Below are 17166 nucleotides of genomic sequence, written 5' to 3' on the forward strand. Positions count from 1 at the left end.
AATTATAGAGGGCCAGTTACAGGTAACCACTCACTGCCTTTGCTCCAACCTGACATAAGGCCAGCACAAATGGCCCAACAGCAGATATTTGTTGGTGGGAAACTGAACCAGTGACCTTTATAAGGGGCCTTGCATCCTGCCAGATTTTCTTGTCCAAGCCCTCTCTGGCTGGGAAAATAACCATAGCCTAAAATGTGTCATATGAACCAGTTATAATTGTACACTTCAGTGGCTTTAAGTATATTCACATTTTCATGCACCCTCACTGATACCAACCTGTAGAACTTTCTCAGAATCCAACCTGAAATTAAGTACTTATTAAACAGCATCATTCATCCATTCCTTTCCCCAGTCTCAGGAAACCCACCATTCTACTTCCTGTCTCACAAGTTGATTGTTGCAGATCTCCTGTGAGTGAAGTCATGATATTCTAGTGACTGATGGTCATGGTGTGTATGTGTATGTTCATGTGTGTGTATTCATACTCATGCACATACCAGTCTTATTTCTTATACTCAGGTCCTGGGCACTATTCCTGGGATTTTTTGCTTAAGGCTAGCACTCTGCCACTTGTACCATAATTCCTCGTCAGTTTTCTGAGGTAGTTAATTGGAGATGAGTCTCATAAAGCTTGAATCCTCAGCTCTAAGCTTCCTAAATAGCTAGCATTATAGTCATGAGCCAATAACACGTGCTAGAGATGGTGAATTTTAACACATTAGTTCTGCTATCATGAGGTGCCTCATCTTTAGTCAAACAGGGTAAATGTTGCTATGAAAATATTTTTGGATATGATTACAATTTTAATAACATGGGTAAATTTAAATAGATAAATTTAAATAATTTTAAACTTTGAGTAAAGAATATTTATTACAGGCTGGGAATGTAGCTTAGTGTTAGAGTGCTTGCCTAACATGCATGAAGCCCTGGGCTTGATTCCTCAGTACCACATGAAAAAAAGCTAGAAGTCACGTTGTGTTTCAAGTGGTAGGCCACTGGCCTTGAGCAAAAGAAGCTCATGCACAGTGCCCAGGCCCTTAGTTCACACCCCAGGACTGGCAGAAAACAAAACAAAGCAAAGCAAAAAAAAAGTTGATTACCTTTCCTAAATAGAATGGGCTTTATCCAACGATTTGATGAATTTCAGAATTTGAGAATACTCAAATTCTGACACTTAGCTGCAGTATAGATATTCTGAGTCTCCATCAACAGGCTGAATGATGCAAAAATTTTCATTTGCTTGAGCTATCAGGCCTGATATCCCCCAATCATCATATACACATGTTTTTATACATACATGCGTATGTATATGTGTGGACACATTATACATATACATATACATATACATATACACAAAAGTTTATACTGGGGGGGACTTGAACTCAGGGTTTAGACACTTTTCCCTAGCTAATTCTGCTTGAGAATAGTACTGTACCTATTGAGCCACACCTCCAGGTCCAGGTTTTTGTTGGTGTGTAGGAGATACTCTGGGGTATGAGCCGTTTTTGTTGTTGTTGTTTGGTGCCAGTACAAGAGCTTGAACTCAAGACCTGGGTGCTGTCCCTTACCTCTTTCTCTCACAACTAGCACACTACAAATTGGGCTACAACTCCATTTCAGGCATTTTAGTGGTTAATTGGAGATCATGGCTGTAAACCATGATCCTCAGAGTTGCCTCCTGAGTAACTAAGATTACAAGCATGAAATACCAACACCTGCTTCAGATAGTATTCTTATGGTCATACTATTTTCATTTTGAGCTGTGTGGCTCTAGTCAATGGCTTAATCTCTCTGAATACCATTTCCTGATATGTGAAATGAAGATTAAGAAAGCACATTAATAATAATAAATACTCTATGGGGTAGGTATAGACATTTGATGGGGTAAAAATAAAATAAATGAAACCTTCATTTCTCAATACAGCAGTTGGTAGTAATCAATAATTATTATTTGTCATTGTTATTATTTTTCCTGTCCTGTCCTGTTATTATTTGTCCTTGATTTGAGAATTCTTATAAGATGCAGGGCAGAGAAGAGAAGTCCCACTGCAACCTCTTCCCTGCCCCCATCTCATTGGTTCCCTTTGAGGTCACTAGCCATGATAAATGTCCCAGCCCTATAGTTTATAACTTGCTCCCAGATTTAAATTTGTCTTTAATCACTGGTGCTCTGTCTTTGATTTTGATGAAAATGGCTAAATACTGCTGGTGCCAATGGGGAGATAGCAGCCCATTCTATATTCATATTTGAAAACTCCACCAGACAATAGGACGAGAGAGAGAGAGAGAGACAGAGAGAGAGAGAGAGAGAGAGAGAGAGAGAGAGAGAGAGAGAGAGAGAGAGAGGAAGAGGGAGAGGAAGAGGGAGAGGAAGAGGGAGAGGGAGAGAGTGAGAGAGAGAGAAATTTGCTCCACAAAGCTATTTAGTCTACTAATCATGGTGCTGGCAGAGTCTGTGCTGGACTAGGACTGCCAAATGGGGTAGAGAGACCCACCCTAAAGCCATTGTAGTGGCTCCCTTTCTTTTCCTGGAGTGCTGGTGATATAGGTGTTTTTTTACATCTTTCCAGGCTACCAGAAGATAATAGCATAGGAGAAGGCTTAGAGTGGGCATGTCACAGAAAGGATTAGATTCCAGGGAACGGATATCCATCTCTTCCTCTTCTTGCAATGAGAGGTCCTTGATGTTCTCAGTTTCCTAGACTTGTCACGTGAAGCAAAGGCTAGCTCTTCCTTCCCAAGGCCCAGGGAGGATTCAGTAGGCCTTTACTAAAGCACAACATGGGCTCTGTAAGGGGATGTGTGGTTAAAAAACTGTGCCTCCTGGTTCTGTGTAGGTTCCCAGATATCTAGCAGTTTCTATTTCACTCAACTCTTGAACTAGTTCGTTGCTTCCTTCCCTTCTTCCTTTCCTTTCTCTTATCCTCTCTCTCTCTCTTTTGTCAGTCTTTGGACTTAACACAGGGCCTGTCGCTCAGCTTTTTTGCTCAAAGCTAGCTCTCTACCACTTTGAGACACAGTTCCACTACTGGTTTACTTGGTAGGATTACATATCTGAGCGACTAATACCGTAATTATTCCCTCCCTCCTTCCTTCTCCTCCTGCCCCCACTACCTTTCTTTTTTCTTTCTCTTTCTTTCATTTTGTGCTTACCTAGGGCCTGAACTGAGGGCCTGGACACGGTTTCTGAGCTCTTCATTCAAGGCTCAAATTCTACCACGTGGGCCACAGCACAACTTCCAGAGTCTTACAGTCTTTCAAGCCCAGGCTGACTTTGAACTGCAATCTTCAGATCGCAGCCTCTTCACCAGCTAGGATTAAAAGTGCGAGTCACAAACACCTGGCTTAGTTGTCCTTCTCAAGAACTTTCACCTCAGGCAGAGCAGTTAGTGATGTGCTGAAACACCAGCCAGAAACTGTAATAAGGAAATACATGTCTCAACTGGCATAGGATCAAACATTATTAAAACCAATTCATACTTAGGAAACTAGGTAAGACAGGCTAACCCATAAGGGTGAAGAATCTATGCCTTATGCAAATGGTTCACATCTAGACTACTAGTTACTGAGAAGGCTGAGATCTAAGGACCATGATTCAAAGCCAGCCTGGGCAGAAATGTTAGTGAGACTCTTATCTCCAATGAAGAACTAACGACCAAGAAATGGAGCTGTGGCTCAAGTGGTATAGTGTGCCAAACGTGAGAATCAGAGCTAAGGAACAGCACCCAGAAGTTCAAACCCTAGAATTGGTGCACACACACACACACACACACACACACACACACACACACACATACAGCACAGCACCGAATGCCTGTAGCCTGTTTTGTCTTTTGGGCCCTAGGTTTGTTGCAAGGAAAGGTACTGGCACCTGGGACAGGGGCATGGATTTGGGTTTTTTTTTTTGGGGGGGGGGGGTCCGGTCGTGGGCCTTGAACTCTGGGCCTGGGCGCTGTCCCTCAGCTCTTCAGCTAAAGGCTAGTGCTCTACCACTTGAGCCACAGCACCACTTCCAGCTTTTTCCTTTTTGCTTATGTGGTGCTGAGGAATCGAACCCAGGGCCTCATGCATGCAAGGCAAGCACTCTACCACTGAGCCACCTTCCCAGCCCTGGATTTGGGGTTTGAGGCCACTGACTCACCAGGAATTTTCCTCCTCTGTAAATAAGGAAGTAAGGATACCTGACTTATATGGTTGTTGGGAGCATTAGATGAGCTAACAAAAACGGTGTATGTGTATTTGAGTGTGTGTGTGTGTGTGTGTGTGTGTGTGTGTGTGTGTGTGTGTGTGTGCCATTCCTAGGGCTGTCCCTGAGCTTTTTTGCTCAAGGCTAGCATTCTACCCCTTGGGACACTGGTTCACTTCCAGCTTTTTTGATGTTTAATTGAAGATAAAAGTGTCATGGATTTCCTACCCAGTGCTGGCATTGAACCACAACCATCAGATTACTAGCCTCCTGAGTAGCTAGGATTACACATGTGAACCACTGTCTTCAAACTATAATAAGGTTTAAATGCAGGGAGTTGGTGATATTCTTCAGTTCCTATATCATGGTGACCTCCACTGAGACCCCTAACATGCAACCAAATGGGATTCTTCCTTCAAGGAACCAGGATGAGTCAAAACCATCCAAGTAATGCTGCATTGACAAATAGCCTAGCCTTATTCCTACTCACAACATAAGTTTAAGGTGAGTCAGTAGGAGCTTCTTTTCTTCCTGTGAGGGACACTCAGCTCTGACACACTTCTAAGATCACTGGCAAAGGAAATTAACTTGGACTTCACACTGATGCAGTTTCTAGATAAGTTGTAATCATGTGATTTACCTAACCTTGAAATGAACAGTAATGTATGTCTATCATGTGGTATGTGTCCCATGGTATAGGAAGGCAGTGATGTACATCAGCAACTACTCACAAGTGTTTTAGTCGCAGGGATGATAAGTCTCGTTATCTTTTTTTTTTAATTTTTAACCTGGTAGTGCAGAGTGGGACTTGAACTCAGGGGCTGTCCCTTTGCTATTTTTACTCAAGGCTAGTGTTTTATGCCTTGAGCCACAGATCCATTTCTGGCATTTTTGGTGGTTAATTGGTTAACATTCTCACATATTTACCTGCTCAGGCTGGCTTTGAACCACAATCCCCAGCTCTTAGCCTCCTGAGTAGCTAGTATTACAAGTGTCAGCCAACAGTGCACAGCTGACACTTAAAAGTCTTTTGTTTAGTGGCCTAGGAAGGTGGCTCAGTGGTAGAGTGCTTGTTTATCATGCATGAGAAGCATATCCATATTGTGGAGTTCCTTTCAATGTGTATACTATTTTAGATAGATATGAAGATGTACTTAAGCACCATATCTTGTATAAAGATAAGAGTTGTGTTTTTCTGGGAAGAAAGTCTTTAACTTACATTATGTAATGATGTGTGTGAGTCACCAAGTGGTCTCTACCTCTTTGTCATTCTCTTGAAATTTGCCATGGGTTTAGTGCAATGCTCAGACCATCTCAAAAGACACATTTGGCATTTGTCAAAAATGACAAATCAAAGAGAGGTACTGGTGACTCACAGCTATAAGCCAATCATGAGGTTTGAGGTGACAGGATTGAACTTCAAAAGCCAACCTGGGTAGGCAAATCTGAGTCTTTTATCATTAATTAACAAGGAAAACAAATGAAAAACAAAAACAGAAGGAGCCCGGCACCAGTGACTCATGCCTGTAATTCTAACTACTCAGGAGTCTGAGATCTAAGGACTATGGTTCAAAGCTAGCCCTGGCAGGAAAGTCCATGAGACTCTTATCTCCAATAAATCACTAGAAAACCGGAAGTGGCACTGTGGATCAAGCAATAAAGTGCTCGCTTTGAGCTGAAAACCACAGAGATAGCGCCCAAGCTCAGAGTTCAAGCCCCATGACAGACCAAAAACAAACAAAAAGGAAAACAAAAATATCCACAAAGAGAGATTTAGCTCACAAAGTAGAGCACCACTTGTGAGCAAAAATCAGCCAATCAAAAATATGAGCTGGGTTTAGGGATTTAGCTCCTGGAGGAGCATTTGCCTGGCAAGTACAAGTTCTTGAGTTCCATCCTACCTACTCAGGATGCAGAAATCTGAGAATGTTTTTTCTAAAGCATCCCTTGCAGAATCACCAAAATGCAAGAAGTAGAGATATGGATCAGGTAGTAGAACACTGGCCATGAGTGAAAAAAACTAAAAGAAAGAACACAGGCCCTGAGTTTAAGACCCAAGATCTGAACACACATGCGCACCCACACACACACACACACACACACACAAAGAAAAATTGCTAATTTAGCCCAAATGCACATACACACGTGCAAGTACTTGAGTAAGTTTCAAAGATGTAGAAACATATATGATCACTGTTTGGAATACAAAAAATACCATGTCCCATTAGTTCATAGCAGAGAAGGAAGGCATATGTCATTTTACCCTCAGGGAACTGCTTTAGGGGACATTTTGGGCAATCCTTCCATCGGGACACCTATATACTACTGGAGAGTCAAAAGTGGCAAGTTCCTCAAGAACCAGAAATTCACATTTCACTCCATCCAAGGGACCTACAGTTCCAAGAGCATCTTTGCACTCACTCTTCAGGGAATCAACAGTATATAAAAACGGTGAATAGGGAGAAGGAGCAGGGAGGTCAGGGTTCTCTGTGCAAATGGTTTCAAAAGGGACTTTCCTGAGTAGAGACACAAGGATAAGCAGGTGGAGGTGAGGGAGGGAAGCAAAGCTTATGAGGGTACCAGTTCTACAATAGTCACCACATCCTGGGATACAGGCATGTGCAGACAGGGTACTCCCTAGAAAGAGATCTCTGGATGAGGTCAGGGGACAAGAGAGGGCAACAGAAAAAACTGATTATAAAGTATGGAAGGTAGAAAGAAGTGTCTCATACTGGGGTACCAAGGGCTCTGGGTTCTATTTCTGACTCCACTGAGTGGACAACTCTCTATCCTCACAGCCTCAATTTACCCCACCTGGGAGAAAAGTGGGAAGAAGCACAGACGGACTGTTCAAGTGCTGCTGCTGAGGACAACTGCCAGAGGAGGAGGAAGGAGAAGGAGCCGTAGATTTGAAGTAAACCCAGATTGGGGTGGGAGACTGGGGAGCAGCATTCTGTCTGCACCATACCAAGCACTCAGCTGTCTGGCTCCTGACTCCTCAGGGTTCCATCAGGCTGCCGCTTATGGTGCAGAGCCCACAGCCCCATGATGACAGGAAGACCACCAGTAATGGAGGCATCACTTGCAGAAGATGCTCCACCTTCTGCTTCTTCAGAACCAATCAGTCCCACCGACCCTACAGCCTTGCTCCAAGCCCAGGCATGTCCACATGCTGGCAGTGGCAACAACTCAGCAAAAGGGAGTCACCCAGGCACCAGCCTCACTCCATCCCCACTTCGTGTCTGCTGTTCATAGGCTAGCAAACCAAATGCTACCGCTTAGTCAACACAGCAGGGGGGAGTAGCTGCCACCAACCCCAATATTGGGCACTATGGAGTCCTCAGACTCAAGATTCTCCCTTCTACACTTGTTACAGAATGACTATATCTGTCGACCTTGGCCTTCTTCTGAAGTTCTAGTCTATCCACGTATTATCTGTGAGTCTGATGTCAGATATCCCCCTCCTCAACCGAAATGGTGCACCATGCTACTTCATAGCTCCCCCAACCTCCTGCCCAAGTGTGGTGAGAAAGAGCTAGAATTGGGTTGTTGAGTTTTAAGTGGTACCTTGGTGCTATTAAGCAGGGTGTGTTTTGGTGGTTCAAGTGTACCCCAGGGATCGATTCCTCCTCACAGCCTCCTCAGTGGCTGTGAGCTATCCTGGGGGTGGCGAGCTTCTCAAGTTTTGCAGATGCTGCTGGAGCCTTGTCATTGCTTCATACTCAAAGCTAACACTTTATCATTTTGAGCCACAGCTTCACTTGTGGATTTTGTTGCTGTTGTTGTTGATGTTGTTGTTTGTAGATAATTGGAGATAAGAATCTCAGGGACTTTCTTTCGCAAGCTGGCTTCCCATCTTGATCCTCAGCTCCCAGCCTTCTGAGGAGCTAGGATAAAAGCCCTGAGCCATTGATGCCTAGTTAATCTCTTCTTTTAAATTTGATAATTTTTGCTTTCTTTTGATTTCTTATTCTATCAAAATATGTGTGCAATACCTTTTCCACACACTCAAGGCTCTCTATCACCCTGACCCTTGACTCTTTCCTGGAGGCTGTTCTCCAAAAGTTCCCTCCACCACTATGAACTCTATGAGGGGCCCATATGCTAGATGTTCAGGGCAAAGGTGGTAGAGGAGTCAGAGATGCCCGCAGGGATTGGGCAGGGGGAGGGCGGATACAGAAGAAAGTGAGCACTGCAGGTATGTGCAGTATCAGTGCAGGAGCGGGCAGCCCATTGGGTTGATGATGTGGGCACACCTGGAGGCAGGTGGGGCCAGCCTGGAGGCAATGGTGCTTCTGCTGCATCCATGGCTGCATTGCTGCTATTGCCTCTGCAGGGAAGGTGCGCGTTGGCTTTGCCTAGAGCCTGAGGATGAAGGGCAGCTGCTGGCTGGCCAGGACTTGCTTCCCGGCCTCTGGCTCATCCTGCAGCTGCCTGAAATTCAGATAGGTCACTCCGAGGAGGTCTGGCATATTCCCAGGCACTAGCTGTCGTGCTGAGGCCCTTGACCTGGTGGAAAAGCCGGTCCTCGGGGGCTCAACTGACAGCATGGGACTCAGGCTGCTGATTAGCAGCATCTGGTGCTCGCAGGCGCTGGACAGGGCCCACAGGCCAGTCCTCAGGAGGTGCCAGCAGGACCAGGCATGGTGCGATGGGCCAAGGCTCCTGAGTCCCTGAGGACTTGCTGTCCTAGTCCCTGCTGCTGCTGGCTCCCAAGCCCGAGGAGCGCACACTGCTAGCTTAGAGGTTCTCTGCCCAGTGGCAACCCCCCTTCAGCCGTGGGGCTTCTCAAGGACTCAAGCCTGAGATGGATGCTGGGTGCCAAAGGCCTCATGTGCAGCCTGCCTCCCTTTCAACTGCAGCCACATTGAAGACTACAACACGTGCTGACTCGGCTCCACTGCGCAGCTTCAGGGATGAAGAAGTGGAACAGCGGCCCACAGACCCTCTCAGTGGCTGCATTGAAGCCCAGAAGGCAGTGCCCGTGGCTCCCCATCTTGGACAAAAGAACCAGGCGTGGCAGTGGTGGCTGGGCTAGATCGGCCTAGCAAACCATTTAAGTACGATTTATTTGCGAGTACACTGTTTTCTTGATGTGTGTAAAGCATTAGTTTTGTTAGGTGAATAGGTGTACATGTCTACATTCTGACCAGATTCATCTAATTGAACATTTTTATTGATTTACTTTATTGGTATTATAAAGAGCATGTAAAGAGGGATTGCAATTAAATGAGTCAGGTAATGAATACATTTCCATTTGTACAGTGTCTTCTGTTCCCTCACTCTTTCCCAGCCCCTTCCTCCCATTAATTAAACATTTAGGGAATTCTCTAAAGGAAACATGGACTAATGTAAAATAAAATCTTTATGACAGTAGAGGCTTAACCCAATCACATTTATTTTTTGTAGAATAGAGAAATCTATTTTCTGCAATGAAGAAACAGCCATGAGCTATCCTTGGAGACTGGAGGGAAGTTGCTGAGCAACCTAACCTGGGCACTAAGGAGAAGATCAATTAGCCTGAAAGGATGCCTGAAAGAAGACAGAGCTGCAGCTATGTGAGATGAACAAGCAGGTCCAGAGCATTGTAGAGGTGACATACTTACTTCCCTACTGGTGATATTCACATGCCATACATAGCTTTATTTGCTGTATAAAAGAAAGGAAAGTTTAAAAAAATTAGAGAATTTTCCAATGAAAAGGCAAGCCTTACTAACATTTATGTTGTGGTCAATAATAAAGAATGAAAAAAGGTTCAGTATAAATAAAGTACTGTGAAGATACTCTTTTATGAATCATGAAATTTGGTCCATGGAGCACAAATCTAACTTTATATGTTTTACAGTTCTGGGATATAATACATACAGTGATACTGAAGTTTTCTGCTATCATTAGAAAAGGTACCTTTCCACACTGTGAAATCCTACATGATTTTGCACTAATTAAGAAATAAAGTGTCTTATTCTATTTCATTAAAGAAAAATAATTGTTTTGTTTGGCCCAAAATGGCAAGTTATTCTCAATGATCATGAACTATTTTGAACCTAATAAAGCTGTTTTGAATTTGAGTTCATTTTTTTTCTGCCAGTTCTTCTGGGACATGAACTCAGTGACTGGGTGCTGCCCTGTAGCTTTATAACTCGTGGCTAACATTCTACTGCTTGAGTTACAGCTACAGTTTTATTTTTGCAGGTTTGTTTTTCACTGGTTGAGATAAGAGACTCATGGACATTTTTGCACCAACTGGCTTCAAATCATAATCCTCAAATCTCAGCCTCCTGAGTGCTTGGATTGCAAGTGTGAACCATCAGTGTGTGACTTTTGCTTTGCTATTTCATAGTAAATTTTCTCAAATGAGCCTAGAAAATGTATCAATTTGTGCTTCTATGAATGAGTGAATGCATTTATTTCTTCTGTGAAGTTTCACAAACTAAAGAAGACTTAAGGGTCCTTTTTTTCAGACCTGAGAAGCAAACTAAGGTCCTGACACTTGCCAGCAAGTGCTCTTCCATTTAGCAAAATCCCCAACACTAAAATTAGGATTCCTAACCCTAAATAACACAGGATTCAGAGACTCAGAGGAAACTAGTTTGTTGACCACTGAATAGAATGAAAACCAATCACAAGATGAAAGTTCATGAAGGCTGGGAAAATGTAGGCTCAGACAAATAACTCTGTTCTTCTCCCTGCTTCCTGTCTTCACCATTTTTAAACCAGTCCTGGGGCTTGAACTCAGAATCTGGGCATTTTCCTGAGCTTTGTATGCTTAAGTCTAACACTCTACCACTTGAGCCACAATGTACTTCTAGCTTTTTCTGTTTATATCTTACTGAGGAATCAAACCCAGAGCTTCATGGCTGCTAGGCAAGCACTCTCCCACTAAGCCATATTCTCAGCCCTCACTTTTTGTTCTTGAGACAAGATATTCAACTTCAACTCAGGCTGGACCATGTCAATTGTTTTTAGTATTAATTCACTTAGGAGAATATGCAGTGTAAAGCTTGCTTGTACCGATGTCTGCCATCTAATTATTTCTTGGTGTAGGCCTCTAAGTTGGGTAGTGTATGATTTCAGTTCTTCAGTTTCACAGTGATTAGAATACTAGTACAGAAAAAAGTGTGTTTTCTAAAAAAATCCTTAGTGTTGTTTGAGGTCTAAAAATGTCATAGCATGAATTAAATCTTTGGTGTATATGGATTTTTTGTCTACACTTATTATAATTTATTTGTTATTAAAAATTTTAATTTCTATTACAAAGGCAATATATGGAGGATTTAGTTACATTTGACTGATAGATTTAGTGATCCTTTACCTATGGAGGGAGTCACAATCCAGAGACCCTTGACATAGATGATAATCCTAGGAGTAGCAATAGGTCAACTGCAATAATTACAAGAAACTGCATTTATTTTTGTGTTGGTCCTAGGCATTAATCAAGGCCTGAGTAGTGTCCTAGAATTTTTTTTATTGTAGCTAAGACTATTACCTGATGATTTTAGCACATAAGAAAAAATATGCTCATGTGGCTGAGATACAAAGACTTATTATTGGGCCCTGTATGGCCTTGAAAATGCATCGGACACTTCTTTCCCCAAAAGAGATGGAAGTGGTTCTGTGTCTCAAGTGGTAGAGCAACAGCCTTGAGAGAAGAAGCAAAAGCATCGTGCCAATTCACTTAGTTCAAGTCTCCGTATTGTTATACATACACCAGTGTGTGTGTATATCACACACACACACACACACACACACACACACACACACACACAAGAGAAAAAAGAAAAGGAAAAAACCCTGATAAGGTAATTAAGACACCTAATGTAATAAAGAGGAGGCAACTTGAGGATTAATTTCTGTATTATTAGATTATTAAACCACAATCTACAAGTGATTTAAAGTAGCTGGGTCACCAGAGTTTCATTCTTGTTAATCTCTGTGTGTGTGTGTGTGTATGTGTGTGTGTGTGTGTGTCTGTGTGTGTGCATGTGTGTGCTCACATACCTTAGTACTAGCACTTGAATTCAAGCCCTTATTCTCTTCCTTAGCTTTTTCACTCAAGGTTGATTATTCCTCACTTAAGCTATATCTCCAGTCTGGCTTGCCTGTAACTCTAGCTACTTAGGAGACTGAAACCTAGAAGACTGTAGTTTGAAGCTCCCTAAAGCAGAAAAGTTGTAAGATTCTATCTCCAATTAACCAGAAAAAATAATGAGACCAGAGTCATGGCTCAGTAATTTTTCTGAGGTAACCGTGGACCTTTCCTTCCTTTTTCAAGTGCTTATGTAACATACAGAGTCATATAGCTGTGTAATACACTCAACTTATAGACACATATGAGTATGTATATATTTTCATAATATGTACATTAAAAGAAATGCATGTTTTTTGTTTCTATGATCAGGCCACACATCTCCTAGAAGGTGTTGAGTTCATCTAGCACCCACTGTTGTGCATATGGTATTATTCTAGAACGAGCAAGTAGTAGAAAAAGGCAGGATTTGTAGCACATAATTATCAGAATATCTTTCTTGCTGTATAATCTATATGTGTACACATGCACGTTGTGTACATAGATTAAATTCGTTTCCTTGCACATGTTAGAGAAGTGTTAACTAGACCCGTTTTTAGCAGTTACTTTTGAATGAATATCATGAGTTCCATAGGTTGTGTTAGAACGCAGGGTTAGAATGCCTCTCATTACATACCTACATACCTGGAAGCACAAATGCTTACTTATTGATTGAGAATGGGATTGTTTTTTTTTTTTTCCAGTTGTAGTGCTTGAACTCAGAATTGAGCACTGTCCCTTAGTTTCTTTTCCTCAAGGTTAGTGCTCTTCCACTTGAGCCGCCTTTCTGTTTATTTGGTACTGAGGAATCAAACCCAGGGCTTCATGCATACTAGGCAAGCATTCTACCACTAAACTGCATTTCCAGCTGAGAAGGGGATCTTGATAATTGTTTCCTATGCAATCTTGGACTCTGCTTTCCAAGTAAGCATTTTATAGGGGTGAGGACTACACTAATAGTAATTTTTAAATTTTTATATATTTCATTTTTCCCCTTTTTTATTGGTAGTACTGCGCCTAAAAGTGGTTCATCCTGTGTATCAGGATGTGTGGAGTGATGGAGGAGATGAGTCTCATAAAGATACATTGTTTGAATATACAAAAATTTCATAATCAAATCCCTTGGAAGAATGTGTGCTAATCAAAAAGTGAGAAAAAAATTACTACAGCTTTATGTGGTATTTTCTTAGCTCATATGCTAGTAGGTGTTTTTTTTAATTTTGAAAGTAACAGATTTTTGGTTGTATATAAATGTCATAATTCAAATCTAGGGTTTAAATTTTTCTCCCCAATCCATCTGCACAACCATATACCCCATTCCCCAAAGAATTCCATTGTTAGATATATATTGCCAGAACCTTTCCCATGCATATACAAATATCTATGTCCATGAGTATAAAATACACACATTACCGATTATATCATATATAGATTGCTTCTCACTTGATAGAGCATCCTGTGGTGTTCAATGTATATGTCATATTGTACTGAATTAATCAGCCTGTACATGATCAGCGGCAATTTCAATGGTTTTATATTATTTTAGACACATCTCATTCCTCCTTATGTTTTTCCACTAGTGAAGTACAAGAATATCATTGAAGCATAAAGGAAGTGGCTAGTTTCCCATGCCCTCCCTTCCCCCGCCATTCTAATTTGTGATAGAGACTGCCAAAGAAGTATGGCTATAAATTCTTTTTAAAAATTAAGGACATTCTGCCAAGAAGCTACTCTCTTTTAAGAGAATGTGAAATTCAGTAGGAGTTAACATTTGTGAGCATTAAATATTGACATATGACTGTGTTTTCTAATATATAATTAACGTTGTGTGTGTGTGTGTGTGTGTGTGTGTGTGTGTGTGTGTGTGTGTGTGTATGTACCGAACCTGAGGGTGAATTCAGTGCCTGAGTGCTGTCCTGGAGCCTTTGTACTTGAACCACACCTCCATTTCCTATTTGTGGTGTTTAACTTGAGATTAGTTTCTCAGGGACTTTCCTGCTTGTCCTGACTTGGATAATCACATCTCAGGCTCCTGAGTAATTAGGATTACAAGCCTGAGCCACAGATGGCTAGCCATTATAATCCTCTGGTTCTCAGAATGACACTTCTCTTTTTTTGCTCCAAAAACTGGCAGTGGCTACTTGATTGGCCTGGATAGGAGCATCTTCAGGGATTGTGGTCGGGGTTTTAGAATAGAATGCAAGTAATACCTTCCCCAGCAGCTAATCTCCATCCTCATTACTGTCTAAATAAAACTTATAAATTGAGAAATTTGCTTTCAAAATTGAATTTCTATTAAACATATTGCCTTATTATTGCACAAAATAATGGACTCCATTATATTTTCGTATATTTTGATAATATTCACTTTCATCATCCACTTTTGCCTGTCTCCTCCCATTGTTCCCCCGTTTTTACGTTTTTCCCTGTCTCCTTCCCTCTCTCTTGCCCTTTCTCTCTTTTTTCTCCCTCTCTCTTTTTCTCTCTCATTCTCTGCCTGCCTCTCTGCTAGTATTTGCTTTTCACTTTTTGCCTGCATTCCACCTTTTAAGCAAAGCCTCAAGTTCTGGCTTTATGCAGGTGAATTGGAATTAAGATTTTTAGCCAGGCACCGGTGGCCCTCACCTGTAATACTAGCTACACAATATGCTGAGATCTGAGGTTCTGACTTCAAAGCCAGCCCAGGCAGGCAAGTCCATGAGACTCTTATTTCTAATTAATCACCAGAAAACCAGAAATGGCTTTGTGGCTCAAGTGGTAGAGTGCTTGCCTTGAGCTGAAGAGCTGATTTGTAGTGCCCAAGTCCAGGGTTCAAGCCCCATGACTGACCAAAAAATAAGTAAATAAAACATTTTCATAGATTTTTCTGTCAAAACATGATCATAAATTAAATTTATTCACAAAGATACTATAGGAATTTAATTTTGTTGGGTAATTAACAACTATTTAAATTATTTTTGACAAATTATAATGAATCATGCTTTATGAATCTCATCTTATTCTGAAATATTATAAAAACAGTAGAGTTCTTCTACAGGATTCCAACCTAAAGGGAAGCCCTGTTCCATATCAGAAGTATATATCAACCATTTCTTTCTCCTGTACTCACCTTACCTTACATCTATTCATTTATTATTTTTATTTGTCAATTATCTTTAAGCAGTTGTACAAAAGAAGTGCCATGTAACAAACAGTTTATGAAGACAGTGCATATTGATCCATGCCATCCTTACAACATTCAACCCCCCCTGACACATCCCTTCCTTTACTTTTCTTAGTTTTGTGGTATATGCAATGAATTCCTTTTTAGAAAAGTAATTTAGTTTATAATTATTATAAAGAGGTTGTGTAGAGGGATTTCAATTTCATGAGGCAGATAAATACATTTCCTTTCATACAGCATCTTCTGTTCCCTCACTCTCATCCAATGAGCTCATTTACATTCTGTCCCTTCTTCCCTTCATTTGTCTACCCTTTCCATACCCTCCTCTTTAATGCACCCAATTCTTGGTATTGATATTTTCAAGCTTTGACCCAGTCTTTCTAAAGGTTATAGTATTTGGGCCACATTGGCAGCAGCGATGGTGGAGCACGAAGGCTCCCAGAATGAAGACAACAATCACATGCAAGGTAAACTGCGTCAAGGGCACGCCAGAAGTACTGGACCCTCTTCTTCAGGTACATGACCCAAAGTAAGCCCTCTGGGGCTCAGGAGTTCATGTGCTCGGGAGCACACTCCTGTTCTTCCCTCATGGCCAGCAAAAGAGCACAGCAGCACTGTCCATGTTGGTGTTGGAGTCCCCAAAGAAGGCAGAAGTGGATGTAGTGTCTGGCTAGGATGTTCAGTTTGATGGACCCCACTGATCCAGAGCCTTGAAGTGTTTCAGTTGGGGTTCCTGGAAATAGGGCCACCCCTGGTTCCATTTGCTTTGGGCATTGACTCTGTGGAAAGCAAGAACTACTGGGAAACTTGATACTACTTTCTACACTCCACAGACAGTGTTGGCTCTGCCAACATGCTGGTGGAGGACTCCATGGCCCAAAGCTTCCCAGGCAAGTGGACATGCTCGTGCCCCAGGCAGTGCTGCAGTTTCTCTATTGGAAAAACAAAAGCAGGTCTTTGGTCTTCATCATGTATGCATAGAAGTACCATCCAACAAACATGGGCCACCCTCTGTCCAATCCCTGCTCCACTTCATCTGGTTTCTGCTGCGAGCCATGGATGGTGCCAAGCTGACTGTATTCATGGTGCTGTATTAGTAGTGCCAGCCCTCCCTGTTCAGGCACCTGATGCATGACAAGTATCTCAACAGGACAGAACAGGACAGGACAGTTCTCCCTTAGGGTGCACCCAAGCTTTCGTCTTCCTATGGTGGTGCTAGGCCACCTCCTGGCCTCCATTATTTACTCTATCACCTAAAATGTTCTTTCTTATTTATGCTCTATGCATTAAAAATTTCTTCAAAGACAAGATAAACTGTTCATGGCTTTCATACTCACTGCTCTAAATCCTGAGATGCTTACATTATGCCATTCTGCTTTGAGTAAAGACCCTCCAAATGGATTTTATAGAACCTTTCAAATGTTATACAAAAAATAAGGACTAAGTAAATGATGAATAAAGTACTTAATGGTTAGAAGACTCAATGTCCTGAAAAGATTCGCCTTAATTGCTCAGTACATGGAATATAATTCCAGACAAAATTCAGCTCGGTATTTTTTTAAAGAAACTTTTAAGGGCTGGCAAGGTGGCTCAGTGGTAGAGTGCTTGCCTTGCATGCATGAGGCCCTGGGTTCGATTTCTCAGCACCACATAAGCAGGGGAAAAAATCCGGAAGTGTCGCTGTGGCTCAAGTGGGCGCTAGCCTTGAGCCTAAGAGCTGAGGGACAGCGCCCAGGCCCAGAGATCAGGCCT

The 17166-nt window shown here is 42.0% G+C and overlaps 1 pseudogene; it reads left to right on the forward strand.

Annotated features, from left to right (window-relative positions):
- The first annotated feature begins 15933 nt into the window (after positions 1–15933).
- Positions 15934–16511, forward strand: LOC122099730 (annotated as a pseudogene).
- The last annotated feature ends 655 nt before the right edge of the window (positions 16512–17166 follow it).

This window comes from Dipodomys spectabilis, unplaced genomic scaffold (assembly GCF_019054845.1).
Source record: "Dipodomys spectabilis isolate Male_0828 unplaced genomic scaffold, ASM1905484v1 ptg000531l, whole genome shotgun sequence".
NCBI lineage: Eukaryota > Metazoa > Chordata > Mammalia > Rodentia > Heteromyidae > Dipodomys > Dipodomys spectabilis.